Here is an 18,677-nt window from a genome sequence, read left to right on the forward strand (position 1 = left end):
AATTGAGTGGGTGTTAAATGTTGTAAAATGTTGGACAAATACTAAAAGGTTCATTGTTTGATTCTATTTCTAAACAAAGTTTGTAGTAGTACAGTTTAATTAGTCCAGATAAACTGAAGATTATTAATCAAATAGAAAATTAGAATAAGTTATTGTTACATTTACAAGTGAATGGTTTAAGCAGTTATATCAAAAGCCTGGATCCTTTTTATAATAAACTTACGTGGGATGACTTGATATTAGTACCTTCCCATATTTCCTGTCCTCTTGTAAAATTTACTAACCTGGTAGGTAGGTGTTAGTACACTTATCCTGAGGCTGATAGCTGAGAAATTGTTATAATGAACATAGAATTGAGTATGTTTTGAAATTAATGGCCTTTTATAAGCATGCACTCTTTTCAATGTATAGTTTGCTTAATAAAATGTATCTAATCTAGATAAAAGAATAACTCATTGTAGTCAAACAGACCTCTATTCCGCAGTCTTCAAGTACTTTACATTAAGATTAATCCTTTGAAGAGGCAGTTCAAAGCAGCCTGTAGTGTTGCTACCTCTTGTTCTTTGTGCTGTTAGGTTTTCTATTTGGGTTTACAGGTTGTCATCAACTGGAGAGAACTACATCAATCCAGTCAGTACCATGACTTCAAAGAAAGAAGTTGAATTTTAAACAGTGACAGAGTGTGGACTAGAACCCAGCTCATCTCATTCCTTTCATTGTTTTGGTTTTTGGTATAGAATTCACCTAGAAATTTGATGAAAACTTGAGATTCCTCAAGGAGTTTGTATTCTTTTAGAATTAAGTATTATGTACTAGACCAGTTTGTTGAGACTGTCTTCATTCATGAATGTAGTTAGACATAGTGGTAACCCAGAAGTTGAAGCACTGAAATAATTTAAATTATTATATACCACAACTTTTCAGGGTATTTTTAGCATGACATATTGCTGTATCTTATGGTTAAAATTTAAACAGTCATAACGTTTTTACATGATATAACAGTTTAGTATCCAAGTAAGGTTTTTTTCTTAGTTGTTTAAGCATTGAGAAAATATTTCTCTAATTAAAGAGATTGTCTACAACACTTTGAGTCAGAGTCCTTCCAGGTGCTGCTGTGTGTTAGGTAGACTCCTAATGTTGTCTCTGGCCTGTTTGGCCACACTTGTCCTTTTTGCTTTTGCGTAAACAGGGCATATAGTAAGAGAAAATAAGTTTTCTGACTGGGAATTTTTAGGGAGTGTGTGAGGTGAATGATCAGGGGTATTTTAGGCTTAAGCTTGCTTATCTATTATGGATGTTGATACAACTGAAAGGGGAGATTGTGCAGTACGGGCACATGGCTCAGACCACAGAGAGCTGACTCTAAGAACAGAGAATTTACTTGTGTGAGGCAAACCTGAAGGTAAGAAGGTAGCAGTTTTGGGAAGACTGTTCAGTGGGTATGAACAATGGGAATGATGGGAGTTTACTTGGCTGTTTTGTTTGTATGTGAAAGGAAATCTTCCTACAGCAAATATGTCACACACTACTTTGTAGCGCCTGTCAGGGACCAGTGCAGGGAGCAGAGATAGAATATAGAGAATTAGTCACATAGTCTTTGAAAGGACAGAGGGTTGACTTTTAAGCTGGACCTCTGAGAATGACTTCTAGGACCCCTTGCAGCCCACTATGAGAGTTCCCACTTCTGCCAAAGTCAGGTATCTGGCCAATGGGAGGTTGCCTATGAAAACTGTGGCAAGAAAATACCAAGGAATCACACAGCTATTACTGTTGCCATCTTCACATACACCCTCTGTCAATGTCAGAATCATTCTAGAGCTCTCCTGAAGATTCAACTATATTTGACTTTCTGTTCATGGGATTATATGGAATTGTGAATTTCTGTGTTACTAACTTTTATGAAACAGTTTAGAATTTTGTTATTCATGGTTATGTACTTTCTTCTGAAGAAGGAGTTTAATTTGGGTTCAGATTTTCTGGGATAAGAATAAAGGTAAAGATGCTGAAGAAGTTAAGAGAGAAGTCTGTTTCTGTAAATAATTTCCAGAGAGAGGCATTGTGGCTTTTCAGTATAAACATGGGGTCCACAGCTCTAGACCTAGTACACTGTAGTTTTGGAGATCATATGAGATCTTCAAGGAAGTATGGCCATAAACCTCATTTTAAACTAGTGTAAGATCAAATTCTTAAGAGATACTAATTGCATTTTTAAAGTTTTTAATCATAAGCATTATGAAGTGATTGTACATAGTCTTTTTGTTTTGGATTTTTTTGTTTTGTTTCCTGTACACATGCCCTAAGCTTTATAACTTGGAGAGTTGGACAGTGCTGGGTGTTGTAGAGCGTTGTGGTATTTTCAGCCTATGCCTTTAGGAACTCTTACAGTGCAGACCATAGATCTGTGTCTGCAGCTCACAGCCTGATCCTCCCTGCTGTCTTTGATCAGCTGCCTGATCCCTCTGCTCATCTCTCCAGCTTTGTTTTCTCTTTACTCACATTGTTTCTCCCACGCTTCTCTGCTTTCCAGAGAGAAAACTGACTTTGTACAGATCTCACAGGTCTATTAAGTGCTCCTTAACATTGCGAATTGCAATCTCTGTGGTCAGGTGAAAACCTCAGGTGGTGGTGTCTTCTTATGTTGGTCGTGGCTTAGATATGCATACTTAAACACTCACACATTTATATATTTTATTTTTGGATTTGAGAATATTCTAGAAGCTGAGTTTCAAGGCAGCATTTTACATTTATTTGGTATCCTTGTTTTAGTGGGTCATACCAGACTATTTCACAAACCCTTCCTTTTAAAAAGTCATTTTTAGCAGGGAAGTGGTGGTGCACTTGTTTAATCCCACCATTCGGAATGTCTGTGAGTTCCAGGCTAGCCTGGTCTTTAGAGCAAGTTTCAGGACAGCTAGGGCTACACAGAGAACCCTGTCTTGAAAAACCCAAAAGCCCCCTCCCCATCACCCCCAAAAGGTCATCTTTAAAAAAACAGAAGTGATTGGTGATTGGAAATGGGTCTTGGAAATGAACCTCTAAGGATGGCTTCTTATGGAGTGAAAATTGTCAAATCTGCCTATTAATGCAGTATTAAAATGTTACAGTGTACATGAACATTTCATTAGCACGGTTCATGTGGCATTTGTTCCTAAGTGGTCAGGGAGGGCTATCCTGAGAAGGGTACACATAAGCCATGTACCCTGCTAGGTAAATGTTTCTAAGCAGAGAGAATTATAAATCCTCAGAGAGGTATAAGATCTTACATACTAAAGGAACAGAATGACCAGTGTGGCAGGCACCTAGGAAATGAGGTAAAAAAGCTTGGAGGAGACTGATGGAAGAGACAGTCTGTGGATGTCTGAAAGCCAGTCAGTCACTTGGACTTTCCCATTTTCCTCTTCTTCCTTCTATTTCCTCATATTCTTTCTCTCTTACATCCTTCCTGCCTTCTTCATTATTCTTCTATTTGTCTTTAGTGCTGGGTAGGTAATGCTTTACCATAGCATAGAGCTAAGACTCCAGACTGGATTTTGTTTATTCTTAAAGTTACTGAAAATATAGATTTGGAAAATGATGTCAGAACATATTTCAAAAAGCCACTGGGATTTCAAAATAGTGGGCAAGAAGGGAAGAAAGGAGACACTTTTGATAGAAGAAAATTAATGTTGGATTGGATTTTTATTAAGAGTAGTGGCAGTGAACTGAAGTGGCAGATTGATCTGAAGTATGTTTTGAAAGAGGAAATGACAGGATTCCATGACAGCTGGGAAGGAAAGAAGAGGTTCTAAGTTCAGGATGATGTTTAGGTTTTTGCTCTGAGCAACTAAGTGGCTGGAATTATGTTATTCATCCATTATTATATTTTATTTTTTAAGCATTTCAAGGTAAATTGCCATCATCAGTATTGGTGTGGGCCAATTCAAAGCCTGAATCTGGGCCTGAGAGGTATCTGAGGTGGTCAGCCTGCCAGTTTTCATGGTGTCATGTCCTCAGGGCTGGCTTACCAGCAGCCCCCACTACCAGGGTCAGCTCTACACTGCTGCCCAGGTAAGGTGCAAGGCCCACTCTCTTGAGTAGTACAGCCAGTGTGGGACATGGCCAGTTTTCCCACTCTCATGACCCTGGGGCCAGCTCTCCTGCCTGCCATAGATGGGGAGGGATGAGGGAGGGTAGGAGGGCAGCACCGCCCAGCAGACAAGAGGCAAGTCTGACTCTTCCACACTCTTGCCTTCAGGCTGGCTCCCTTGCAATCCCCTCACCCAGAGCCAGCTCTGCTGTGCTGCCCAGGTGAGGTACAGGGCCTGCTCTCTCAAGTGCTACAGCAGGTGAGGGGCAGGGCCAGCTCTCCTGCCCGCCATTGTTAGCAAGGGGGAAGAGTGAGGGAGGCCATCTCTTCTTCACCCATGTCATTGCATGGCGGACAGCTGACAGGGCCAGCTCTCCAGCACTCATACTCTCAGGGCTAGCTCACCCAAATCCCTGCCATTATGCACTACTGTGCTGTTCTGAGTCTGTTCTGAGTGGAGCAGCAGGTGAGGGGCAGGGCCAGCTCTCCTGCTCTCATGACCCTGTCAGGGCCCAAGCCTGCTGCTGGTGGCTAAGGCAAGAGGGAGGAGATCTCATCCTTGCTCTTGCTACCAAATAGTAGACAAGAGGCAGGACCAGCTCTCTCACACTCTTGTCCTCGGGGCTGGCTCACCTGTGACCCCCCCACATCCAGGGCCAGCTTTACTGTGCTCCCCAGGGGAGATGAGGGCTTGCTCTCCTGAGTGCTGCAGTAGGTGTGGGTCAAGGCCAGGTCAGAACACTGAGCACAGACATAGCCTCTCTCCTCTTTGCCACCAGCTGATACACATGTGACACAGCAGCTACACCTAAAGTGCTTCTAGGGGCAAGGTTTAAAAATCTTAAAAAAAACAAAACAAAACATATGGGCTGGAGAGATGTCACAGTGGTTAAGAGCACTGACTGCTCTTCCAGAGGTCCTGAGTTCAATTCCCAGCAACTACATGGTAGCTCACAACCATCTGTGATGTGTTCTTGGCTCCCTCTTCTGAAGGACAGGCAAATATGCAGGCAAAGTCTGATAAGGAATAAAAGATGGGCTATATCCAAGAAGCTGCCAATAAACTGAATATGTATGTACTGTATAAAGGATAAAATTATCATATGTGATTTTTTTGACACTCCAGATTCTTTCATATGAAATATTCCTTAAGTCTTTACAGTTAACTCCTGGGGGCTTGTAGTTTGGTCAGAATTAGATATTAGATGTAGTGTGTTCAGAAACAAGTATGGTCTCAGAGATGGTGGCATCATTTGCACTAAGGAGAACTAGGTCTTAGGGTAGAGTTAAGAATAAGTGTCATTTAACACCTCTGAATTTATTCTCTTTTTATCTAATAATTTTTATTATTCTCTGTGCACTGACTCCAGAATGTCTCCTGTTCCCTGTCTTTGATAGGCAGTTGTTAACAATAGGCATTTACCACCATGTGATCAGTAGATATTAGTAAAATTATCTGATTATCCTAGTCTATCCTAAACTGATGTGAGAAATTATTACTGTTAACCCTCCTTGTGGATATTTTCCTGTTAACCTCCTAAGCAACTGAATATAATGTGATTTCAAATGTCATTGTAGGAGCTTTCCTTTAAACTATACTACTATGCTAATTCTATATACTATAATGGGTTTTAGAAAATGTAAGGGAAGTGTCTATGGTTTCTATGCTCATTTTTATCATATTTTAAAAAGAAGTTCTACTTTATTGTTTGAATATTACCTTTCTTCATATATGTAACTGTCATCTTTGGTTCTTACAGTTATGTTACTTCAGATTATTTGCTAACTTGTTAACTATATAAAGAACTTTGAGCTTTCACCTTATACAAGAACTGTCATAAGGACAGATGGTGATGACATTTCAGGTGTTAGCCCAGTGAGAGTAGGAGTGCCTGTTGCAGACTGACTGTGCTTTGTCTTTTACCCCTAGAATATTTACCATTGATAAGTGATATGAACATTATAGAATAGGATCCTCTCATTCTAACTATAAGCATTTCCATTGTGTGTATCTAGTTTAACTCCTCTACTACTTTTTGCCCTCCTTCATGACAGCTAGGTGAATCTGGTGTAAATGCAGAAGTGGTCCTATCTACAAAAGTAGGACTATTACTATTTCCATTTCAATAAGCTGAATCAGCCTTGAGTTTGCATCAACAAGTAAATTAAAAACCCAAATCCATTCTCAAACCTTGAGTAAGCTACCAATAAAAATTAGCAAAGTATTTAAAAACACAGAACTGATCATGTAAACACCAGTATATAACTTACTGGCTGACAGTGGTTCAGTATTCAAGCAGAGATGCTTGGCCACACACTTTAATTGAAAGTAGTAATTTGGCTGGTCTTGGTGGAATAGACCTTTAATTCCAGCACTCTAGAGGCAGAACCATGGAGATCTTTGTGAGTTGTCTACATACTGAGTTCCAGGAAAATCTAGCCTGGCCTACATAGAGAGTTCCAGAATAGCCAAGGCTATGTTAGACCCTGTCTGGGAAAAAAGAATAATAGTTTTAAATTGGCACATATTTTCCCATCTCAGCACTCAGAGATTGACTTACTTTTACAGATTGTTTTTAAGTTTTACGTTTTCTCTACTTTAAAAACATTAAATTGCATTTTATTTTGTACCTATATGTATGCATATGTGTATACTCATGTATATGCTACAGCGTGTGAGTAGAGGTCAGGACAACTGAGTTGGTTCTCTCTTTTCACCAGACCTGTCCTTAGGATCAAACTCTCATCAGGTTTGGTGGTTGTACCTATACTTACTGAGCCACCTGACTGACCTATCTGTGATATATTTTATAGATATAGTTAGGTGTTAGATAGCTCTATTGTATCTTTTGTTCAGAAGCCTGACTTGTAATCATAGACATGTTTTCATATTTATTCTGCTAACACTGGAAATCTCTGTGAATGATTACTCCGCAGGCAATCCATTTCAGCCATCAAGTTTCTAAAGGGACACATTTTAAGTAACTACTTGTTGAAAAACTGCTAAATTGAATGAATGCTGAATTTTGTTAGAATTTAAACAAAAGTTGTCTCATTGAAGTGAAGGAAATTGATATTTTCTTTGAATCTTGATTTTTTTTACATTCCTATAATATTTATATTTTCATTTCAATTTGAATCTTGATTTTAAAGTCTTGAATTTATTTAGATCTGCTTAAGAATAAAATATCTATAGCTATAGTAATAAACCAATTGTATGAATTTATTTCAACCTAACAAACTTTCCCAAAGCAGATTTAAACATGTGATACACACACACACACACACACACACACACACACACACATATATATATATATATATATATATGTGTATATACACATATCACTGCTATATATGCTGGAATTAAGAACAGAGTCTCTTCTATATTCTAAGTACTATTTTCAGTTGTTACATGAAATTTGGTATATGATTTTCTTTTCCTTTCTTTCTTTCTTTCTTTCTTTCTTTCTTTCTTTCTTTCTTTCTTTCTTTCTTTCTTTCTTTTTTTCTTTCTTTTTCTCGAGACAGGGTTTCTCTGTATAGCCCTGCTGTCCTGGAACTCACTCTGTAGACCTGGCTGGCCTTGAACTCAGAAATCTGCCTGCCTCTGCCTCCCAAGTGCTGGGATTAAAAGCGAGCACCACCACTGCCCAGTTGGTATATGATTTTCTTCGTGAGATTACATTATTACATATTTTGTTGTTCTAGACCATTAGAGAAAATATTGAGGCCAGTATTTACATTTTCATAAATGGGAACAATTTTCAATTTTATATTTTTTATGTGCTAGGTAGGAGTAGTACTCCGGGCCATATGCATGGTAGGTAAGCTACATCTCTAACTCCCTATAATGTTTTATTTGCTTTCTTTTAAGTGTTTCACCAGTACTCTTTTTGGTAATATTAGTAATGCTAATAACCAAAATAAGTGAGTATAATTCAGTCTTCCTGATATTTATTAAAATTTAAAGACATTTTAGATTTTTTTAAAGCCTTCTATGTTATTGTTCTACAGATTGATTGAAATGAACCGAACTTTGTGGATGTGTTCATGATCATTTCTGTGCTCACTCACTAAGCATCCCCTCCTAGTGGGGATGTGCACTGATTGGTTATTGCGAGATGCTTGTGTCCATCAGTAGTAACTGGGGATGGATTAGTTGCTTTGTTTCCTATCATTCTACTCCTAGATTATTTTTAATGGCTATGGCTTTCTGTGCCTTTATCTAGAATTTTGATCCACCATCACTTTATGTATACTTCAAGCTCAGAATAATTTTCTCCTGTACCAATTGGTTTGTCCTTTACTTCAGAATAGTCCTTATACTTCTGTTTAAGCTTTAAAACTTTTAATGTTTTAACTTCTTATCCTTACTTCCAGTGTCTAACTCCCTCTTATCTTTTTTTTCATATAAAACTATTTTTTTATTACATCTTTTCCTCAATTCCATTTCCAATGCTATCCCAAAAGTCCCCCATACCCTCCCCCCTACTTCCCTACCCACCCTTTCCCATTTTTTTGGCCCTGGCATTCCCCTGTACTGGGGCATATAAAGTTTGCATGTCCAATGGGCCTCTCTTTCCAGTGATGGCCGACTAGGCCATCTTTCGATACATATGCAGCTAGAGACACGAGCTCCGGGGTGCTGGTTAGTTCATATTGTTGTTCCACCTATAGGGTTGCGGATCCCTTCAGCTCCTTCGGTACTTTCTCCAGCTCCTCCATTGGGGGCCCTGTGTTCCATCCAATAGCTGACTGTGAGCATCCACTTCTGTGTTTGCCAGACCCCGGCATAGTCTCACAAGAGACAGCTTTATCTGGGTCCTTTGAGCAAAATCTTGCTAAAATTATGTTAGGATGTAGATTTCAGACTTCAGGTTAGACACTGAACTGATCATTAAGACCTTTTTTTTTTAAAAAATACAGTACATTTTAAAAATATACAATGGCTTACACCTTTAATCTTAGCACTTGGGAGACAGAGGCAGAGGCAGAGGGGCAGAGAGGGGTAGAGAGGGGCAGCGAGAGAGGCAGAGAGAGAGGCGCAGAGAGGCAGAGAGAGGCAGAGGCAGAGGCAGAGGCAGAGGGCTGTCTAAGTTTGAGGCCAGCTTGGTCTGTAGAGTGAGTTCCAAGACAGCCAGGGCTACACAGAAATCTCATCTCAAAACAGAACAAAGTAAAGTAAACTAAAAAACAAAACAAAACAAAAACTTAAAGCTTTATTTTCTGCATATGTGTGTTTTGCTTGCATGGATGTATGTGCCTTGCATGGATGTATGTGCATTACTTGTATGTTTGGTGCCATGTACGTGCTGGGACTCTAACCTCGTTCTCTGGAAGAGCAGCCAATCCTTTTAACTACTGAGTCATATCTCTGGCCCCTTAATAGGCTTTTATTTTTTTTATTTGACAAGTTCATGTATGTAAACAATGTATCTTGATTATATAGAACCCAACTCTCCCTTTCCATTGCTTCAGTAATCCCCCGACTTTTTCCTTCTACTTCTCTGAGTAACCCCCAGTGGGTTCATACCCTCTCTTTTGTTTTTAAAATCCACTTGAGTTCAGTTAGTGCTGCTGTTGGACTGTTGTCTGACCTATGGACTTGATCTTGTGCAAATAACATAGCTGCCATGAGAGCATGAGTGTGATAGCTTGTCATGCTCAGAAGACTGCACTTCATAGCACTTCTCCATCCTTGCTCTTACAATCATCTGCCCCTCTTCCTTGTTGTTCCTTGATTCTTTGGGAATGGGGGTTTGTTGATATAAATGTCCCATTTAGGTCTGAACACTTCTTCTCAGCACTTTGATTAGTTACGAGTTTCTGTATTAACTGTTAACCACTGCAGAGAGAAGCTCCTCTGCCCAAGGTTGAGGGCAAGGTCAATCTATGGGTATAAACACAAATGTTTAGAGTGCAGCTTGACAACACACCACTTAACAAAACAACAGTAGTAGTCTTCCTCTTAGGGCCTGTAACCTCCTGAGCCATGTGCTTCTGGGCAGATTTATAGTATTAGTCTAAATTTCTTCCTATGGAGAGATGTCAAATCTACCCATAACCTTTGTGCTACTATTGCACCATTAGGTACATCTTACCTGGTTTTGTAGGATGCAGTTGGTCACAGAAGTACCATTTGATGTTTTGTCTCTCCCAGCAGTATGCAGAGCACATTTTGGTACCATGAAAGTTAGTCATCAGGGAGGAAATTTTCAGGTCAGTTCATTGAATTTTCTATGTCCTACAACCAAAGGTGTCGTGTCTTTGGCAGTAGGTTCTTAACATCTAGTTTTGTTGAACAACCAAGAGTAATGACAGTTGCCTGTGTCATTTGTGGGGGCTTCCGAGAAGACTTCTTTCTTAGATTCAACAGGAAATATTTAGAGTTCCATTCAAGTAAAAATTGTAAAACTGCATATTTATTAAGAAATTACATGTTTTGTGGGGATTGCTTATAAATAGAATACTATAAATGAATAGTAATAGCATTAGCATATGATTTGTTTTTAATGTAATACTATTGAATAACTTGTGACTAGTTGTCATTAGCTGAGTAGTAAGTGACTGTGATCCTTTTTTTTTTTAATGGCAGACTTACTGAGATATCTTTTACAGTAAAATTCACAGGTTTTTAGCTATATCATTCTGTTGATTTGGATAAATGCATATAATCATGTAATTAGTATCGCAATTAACATTTCCATCACCTATAAAATTTACTGATACCCTTTTGTAGATGTGTAATCTTTTAAGAATACAGTTTTATATTGTAATTTATTTTATCAAAGATTTTAGTTTCAAGTAATTCTAGGAATGAATTTTAAAATAAGCCAGATATTAAATTGGAGATCACATTTATTGATTTTTGGTAGCTTAATTTGAATCCATCATAATTAACCAAGTAGTTTAAGGAAGGGACTGTGGGTGCTTGCTTTGATGTTTCCACTTTATCTTCTCTTAGCTCTTTCATTCAAAAACCTTGCTAAAATCAGGTTCTTGTCATGATTTCTGAGGGTTCATGTATGCACCCTGTGCTCTTCACTTTGCCTCCTGAGCGTGTATCTCACTATTCTCTTTGATAGTCAACTGTCTGTCCTTTCCTATAAGCCTCACTCAGGAGGCTCCCCATCACCTAGCTCAGAGACTGATAGAATGTGTACTTGAATATCTTCTGAATGTGTTTTCCCATTCAGTCAGTCTCAAATACTTGAAAGTAATATTTGGCTCTTAAATCTTTGTTCTTTAAGGAAGGAAGGAAAGAAAGAAGGAAGGAAAGAAAGAAGAAAGAAGAATGAACCCACCACATTTTGCCAGTGCTTCTCTCTTTCTCGGTACCAGCTTGTTACCCACCCATCCAAATTTATTTTCATATCTACTTCCTTTTCTGGGCTTTTCTCACCTTAAACCTGGGGCTCCTTGGTTTCAACCTTTTGTTTTTCACTTTCTCTTTCTATAGTCCTGATAATTCAGTTCTTTTATACAGAAAGTTCTACATTTCCCTGTCATCTGCTACAACAAATACTACTTGATGAGCATAAAACCTTTTGTAATTGATTATAAAGGTTTGAGTTCTGAGCATGTAGTACACCCTGATACATGATCTCTAACATGTTTTTAATCTACTTTTCCTGCCATCTTTCTCTACCTGAATATTTAGAGATCTCCACATTATGGCTGCATAGTCTTCTTGGACAAGGTCTTTTACCTGTCTGCCATACACATACACCCTCTTTAAACTTTACTAGTGTGGTCTACTTTTCTTTTTCATTTCTTCCCCTGCTGCATTAATGTAAACCAAGAGCGCTTCATTTTATCGTTGCTTAGAATGTTTTAACTGCCTAGGATGATCATTTGTTATATTGTCTAATGTTAATCTTTTCACTTTCATGTATTGACCTCTCTTGTAGAAGATTAAATAAATGCAAGCTGAGTTCAGGAAGTATGGTCGGCACACACTAGAATTTCTCATTATTTTCCACCACTGTCTATCCCCAACTCAGTCAGGGTTTCATGTGTATCACAGGTTGCTTAGAGCTCTTGGTGTAAGTCTTGCTTATGCCTCCCAAGTGCTACGATTACTGGCATGAACCACCACATGTAGCTTCCTACTGTCTTAGTGTAGTGCTTGTGCTTGATATTCAGAGAAACCTGGTCACTCTCACACAGAGAATAAATGTATCACTTAGAAGCCAACGAAAATGGGAAGAATAATGACAAGTACATTACATGTTAATATACATGAGCAGAACTGTTAAGGAAAACTCCCAGGATGTTAGGGTGAACTATATTATAGGAACAATGTATTACAGTGCATTCATCACAGCTGCATCATGATTAGTTGGTGGAAATTAATGTTGGCAGATACAGCTATTATATAACTTAAAATATTTTGTAAAAACATTTAGCTTAATGAATGTTGTATTTTGGTTAATTTAATTTTTTTTTGCAATAAATTCTGTAAGTCTCATAATTGAGTGTAGGGCAGGGGAGATAATTCAGTTGGTAAGGAAAACATGAGGGCCTAAATTTGATCCTCCAGAACCCATGTTAAAAAAAAAAATCTAGGTGTGGTGATGTGCTCTTGTGACCTCAGTGCTGGGGAAGTAGAGACAGGGTGGGTCCCTGAGGTTTGCTGGCCAATCAGTTTAGCTTACTTGATGAATTTCTAGGCCAGTGAGAGACCCTATCTCAATATGTATGTGTGTATGTGTACATATATTCATACAAACATGTATGTACACACCTAAGAATGACACCTAAAATTGTTCTCTGGCTTCTACATGCATACATACATGAACACACAGGTATAGCCATCACACACATACTTATCCATTCATATACATACATACAAATATATATGTATGCACAAAGTAATTGAGAGTTTAAGAAGCCTGTTTTTAGGATATTTAAATCATGTGCATGTTTCATCTTTACTTTTCACAGTGATTTTATTAAGACATTGTTATATGATTATAAGTCTGAATTAAGTTATCTAGTCTCCATTCATTAATTTTTTAAAAAGATTTATTTATTTGTGAATGTGAGTACACTGTTGCTGTCTTCAGACACACCAGAACACTGGATTCCATTACAGATGGCTGTGAGCCACCATGTGGTTGCTGGGATTTGAACTCAGGACCTTTGGAAGAGCAATCAGTGGTCTTAACCACTGAGTCATCTGTCTAGTCCCCATCATTAATTTTTTAGAAATCTTTAAAGTGACATTGTATGTATCCATTCATTATTTTTTTTAATAATTTAATTAAAAATTATGTATGTATGTTGCTGAAAAGATAGTTCAGCAGTTAGGGGCCTTGACTGCTCTTCCAGAAGACCTGGGAATTTAATTCCCAACACTCACATAGAGCTTATAATCACTTGTAACTCTTGTTCTAGGGGACCCAACATCCTCTTTTGAACTCCATGGGTGTCAGACATGCCTATGGTTCACTTGTATGCATGTAGGCAAAATACCCATACATAAAATAATCAATTGTAAAATTGCATATGTCTGAATGTGGATTTGTGTGGAGTACAATGCTTATGGAGGCCTCGTCCTTAGAGCTGGAGTTGCATGTGTAAGTGCCTGGCATGGGTGTTGGGAGCTGGACTTGTGTCCTCTGCAGCAGCAGTGCATGCTCTTAACTGATGAGCTCTTTTTCTCCTGCCCTGCACGTGCTCGTCCTACCCTTGTAGATGGAGTGAGCTTAGTTTGGAAGGTTGGAAGAATAAAACCACTTCTTCTGAATACTAGAACTGTTCAGGGTGCTCAACAGTTATTTCATTTCAGCTTAATATTTACTGAGTTATTACTCGATAATATGCTTGGTAAGTGCAAGTGAACCATATTGTTGTAGAAATATTTAATCTCAATCTGAGGTTTCTACTCCACCTTTGAAAAGGCTTATTATAAATATAAAGGTCATCTGTGTCTTTATCTGGGAACTGAATGATCAAAGGCGGGGTAGAAGCCCCTAATTCCTACTACACCATATGGATAGGATTTCTGATGAGAAAGAGAGACAGAGACAGAGGCAGAGACAGACAGTCCTAGACTATTTTGGATTTGAGTAGAATGTGGGCTAAGAAGGAGGGGAATTTTAGACAAAACAAAATATTAGGAATATCCTAAGAGCAAAATTAGAAACGTCATTGTAAAATACACAGGTGGATCCTCGAAGCCTAACATTGGACTGAGCACAGGGTCCCCAGTGAAGGAGCTAGAGAAAGGACCCAAGGAGCTGAAGGGGTTATTTAGTAGCCCCATAGGAGGAACAATAGAATGAACTAACCAGTATCCCCAGAGCTTCCAGGGACTAAATCACTAACCAAAGAGTACACATGGTGGAACTCATGGCTCCAGCTGCATATGTAGCAGAGGATGGCCTAGTTGGTCATCAATGGGAGGAGAAGCCCTTGGTCCTGTGAAGGCTTGATGCCCCAGTGTAGGGGAACTCCAGGGCCAGGAAGCAGGAGTGGGTGGGTTGGTGAGTAGGGGAAGGGGAGAGGGGATAGAGGGTTTTCTGAGGGGTAACCAGGAAAGGTGATAACATTTGAAATGTAAATAAAGTAAATATATTTTAAAACAAAAGAAACTGTCATTGTAGAATGGTGGAGGAACTCTTAGGTTAGTAGTAGAATGGTTGTATTGGTTTCCTGTTGCTGCTGTAACAGTATCACAGATTTGTGACATGAAAGATTCTGTTTATTACAGTTTTGGAGGTAAAAAATCTAAATGAAAAGCATGCCTATAATGCCAGCATTTGGGAGACAGATACAGGACAATCTACAGGTTAAGTCAGGCTCAGCTACCTAGTAAGTTTGAGGTCAACCTGGGTTATATAAAACTGCCTCAAAAAATTAAATAAAATAGTTTAAATGTGTGTGTGGCCAGGCTGTATTTCTGGGGCTTTTAGCGAAGACTGGTTTCTTGTTTCTACCCCTGCCTCTAAGCTTCTTGGGTCCCCTGCATTTCTTAGCTGTGGTTCCTTCCTTTACTTCAACTACTGTAGCCCAGTGGTTCTCACCCCATGGGTCATGACCCCTTTGAGGGTTGGATGACCTGTCACAGATGTCACCTAAGGCTGTTGGAAAACAGATATTTTCATTATGACTCATAACATTAGCAAAACTACAGTTATGAAATAACAACGAAATGATTTCATGGTTGGGTGGCACCACAACATGAAGAACTGCATTAAAGGGTTGCAGCATTAGGAAGGTTGAGAATTACTGCTCTATCTTCTTACTTCATCATATCTCCTTTTCTCTGAGAGGGTTTTTCTGTGTAGCCCTGGCTGTCCTGGAACTCACCCTGTAGACTAGGCTGTCCTTGAATTTAGAAATCCGCCTGCCTCTGTCTCCCAAATGCTGGGATTAAAGGTATGTGCCATTACTGCCCGGCTACCTCTCTGTTATAAGGACTCTCATGATTAGATTGGACTGTAAACTCCCCACATCCAGATCTTAATCTAGTCATATCTACCAAGCCCCCTTTGCTGTATCAGACAATATACACAGGTCCTTGAGATAAGGGCATGGACATCTTTAGGGGGCTGTTTTCTAGCCTGCCCCAACAATCATGAGGTTCTCGATAATTGACTTCAAATATTTGAAGGGAGGGCTGACATATGGAAGATGGAAGGACTATACTTTTTTCTGTGTGGTCTCAGGGATAGAATTAGAACCAGTGGGTGGAAATTATAAAGAGACAGATTTGTACTCACTTTAAGAGAGAACTTTGTAACAGAGCTGTGAGGATGGAGTGGGCAGTCTTAGAACACAGCATGTCCCAACACTGTCAGTGTTGAGCAGGGAATGAAAGACCTCTTACTGGTTGTAATAGATGAGGTTTAATGAGTTTAAGACTAAGTAGGGCTAAATGAACCTTATACCTTTGCCTGTGTTGAGTTAGGTGAGTCTCTGCACATCTCAGTTCTGGTAGCATTTGGATACAAAACATAGTTTCTCCAGAAAGGAGTATAAACTTTGACCCCATGTTGCTTGTTACCCATTTCAGCAAACAAAAGACTCAGAGAGAGAGAGAGAGAGAGAGAGAGAGAGAGAGAGAGAGAGAGAGAGAGAGAGAGAGAGAGAAAGAAAGAGAAAGAGAGAGCAAGCAAGTGCTAAAAGAGATCAATAGAAAACTTCTTGTAGGTTCAGTCTTTTTGTTTTGTTTTGTTCTGTTTGAGAATGGGGTCTCACGTTTTTCTTCCTTCCAAGTACTGGACTATACATTTCTGGATATTTTCCTTCTCTCCTCTCTCCTTGTCCCCTCTTCTTCCTTTCTTCCTCTCTCCCCTCCTTATATAGCCCAGTAGCCCAGGGTGGCCTGAAATTTATGTCCTCCTGCCTCTGTCTCCTGAAATAGCATTACAGGTTTAGGCTACTTGTTTACTTTAACATATTTAAAAAAAAATCTCTTACTGAGGTGAAAAAACAAAGACTTTTAAAAAACAAAACGGATGCAATTCTTAAAAAGTTATATGGAAAGGAGTTTAAATTTTAATAAATTATTCTTTGAGAATTTGTACATATACACAATATATTTTGACCATATTTCCTTCCCACATTTCTCCTCCTTTCCCCTCCCCTCCCCTCCCCCTCCCTCAATATAACTGGCTTAGTCCAGTCACTGCTACTCATATATGCATGGGTGTGGGGCCATTCACTGGAGCATACTTACCCTATCAGAAACCATATGCCCAAAGAAAACTGACTCACCACTTGCTGCCACTATTGTCAAGGCCTCCTCATAGGAAGGAGTTTGAAAATTTAATTCTGTAGTTTTTTTTAGGGAGAAGATAATTTTGGAATTTGATATAGTGTTGTAAAAACTGTAAATGACGTTATTCATCTATGTTAAATATTATGTTACATTCCTAACCAACCAATTCCAGCCCATCTAGAGGGTTCAGTTGGGAAGTCTCATCTATTAAGGATGTTTATTATCAACTTGTAGTTGATAATACATCAGTTATTTATTACCAAGTAGTACTAGAAGATCAATACTAAATCTTAGGAATCCAAGTCAAAAGTCTGCTTATTGTCGGAGGGGCTTTATGCTCCTGGGAGTCAGTGAACATCATTGCTCCAAAAAAAGCTGATATGTTTTTAGACTGTCATAATATATATTTCTTTTTCACATTTTAAATGAGTCTATGGCTCTATAGATTAAAACATTTGAGAGGACTAATTGTTAGCTTAGAGAAGTATTTTTGATGAAACAGAACTAAGCTGAACATTCTTTGTAGCCAGCTTGGCAGAGTATAGCATCATGGCATTTACTACTCCACCTGAAATAAAACAAAACAAAAACAAAGAAAAAGCAGAAAAAACCCAAAACAATTATGTGTCACATTTTCTACTAGTATATAACTTTGGTAACAGTCCACAAACACTGCCATTGTTCCTCTAGCTTCCTCCTCCTATTTCATCCCGGATCCTCTCCCACATTAAATCAGCATGACTGCTATAAAACCTGCTTGACCATGAAGTAAATAGTATTAAAAAGGGCACTGAGAAGTTTTTATTTACCTCCAAGCTTTAAAGAGGCAAATGGTCTAATTTGGTATAATAGGTTTTTCAAAATGTAGAATCCAAATCAACGTTTCTTTAAATCTGGGCATTAGATTTAAACCTTTGAAGCTTCGTACAGAAGTTTAGTGAATGTGTCTTTTCTGAGATGAGGGTTCATAAACCTTTATTATCTCTTTCATGAATTATTTAATAAATACTATGTGTGAAGTTTCGCATAAGCACTGCCTAATGTTCTCAATTTGCAGCTTTTTGTGCCTGTATGTTCCCATGTGCATGTGTTTGTACTTTGATATGTGTGCATCAGAAGTCAAAATCAAGTGGTGTTCCTCACCTTGTTTTATTTTTTCCTGAGAGACAGGGTTTTGTATTTTCCTAAATCTCACCAGTCAGTCTAGACCGGTTTGTTACCAATCTCCAGGGATTGTTCTGTCCAGGCACGCTGCTTATTTTATTTTGTTACAGGCATCTAGTTTGCTTTCGTTATATTCAGAACACACTATGTGATTTCAGTTTAAAAAATTGTAAGGTTTGTAAGTATGGATCATAACGGCATCTTATGATAAAGTTATTATTGATTGAAAAATATGTATGTAGCTATTGGGTAGAGTGTTACATGTATATTTATTAGATTTCATGTATTGGTTTTGTTGCTTAAATACTCTATATCTTCAATGCTCTTCTCTTAAGCAATTTTGTCCCTTGCTGAAAAGGTGAATTCTCAGATGTAATTTGTAAACTGATCTGTTTCTTCTTTCAAGACTACCACCATTTGCTTCATGTATTTTGAGATTCTCTATGTCTTATTTAGTTCATCCATACTTAGAATCATTATATTTTCATAGTATATTAGTACTTTTATCATTATTTAATATTTTTCTTTGTCTTAAAATTTTCTTTGCTCTGGATAGTAAAATTTTCTTTGCTTTATCTGATAGTAATATAGTCAGTCAGTCATGATGGTATGTTAGAGCCACTTCACATCCTTTGACAGAAGAGAGGAATATCAGGCTTTAGGGCCAAAGGTAGCTTCCAAATTGCTCACTTTTGTTGAATTTCCATTAAAGGT

The 18,677-nt window shown here is 38.4% G+C and overlaps 1 protein-coding gene and 1 pseudogene across 2 annotated transcripts in view; one reads left to right on the forward strand and one right to left on the reverse strand.

The window, feature by feature from the left end:
• Magi3 (membrane associated guanylate kinase, WW and PDZ domain containing 3) overlaps positions 1–18,677 on the forward strand; it is a 188,537-nt gene that overhangs the window by 13,122 nt on the left and 156,738 nt on the right. The window lies entirely within an intron of this gene.
• LOC115030780 (small nucleolar RNA SNORA17) lies at positions 4,781–4,896 on the reverse strand (annotated as a pseudogene).

This window comes from Mus caroli, unplaced genomic scaffold (assembly GCF_978045245.1).
Source record: "Mus caroli unplaced genomic scaffold, Mus_caroli_1 scaffold_3, whole genome shotgun sequence".
NCBI lineage: Eukaryota > Metazoa > Chordata > Mammalia > Rodentia > Muridae > Mus > Mus caroli.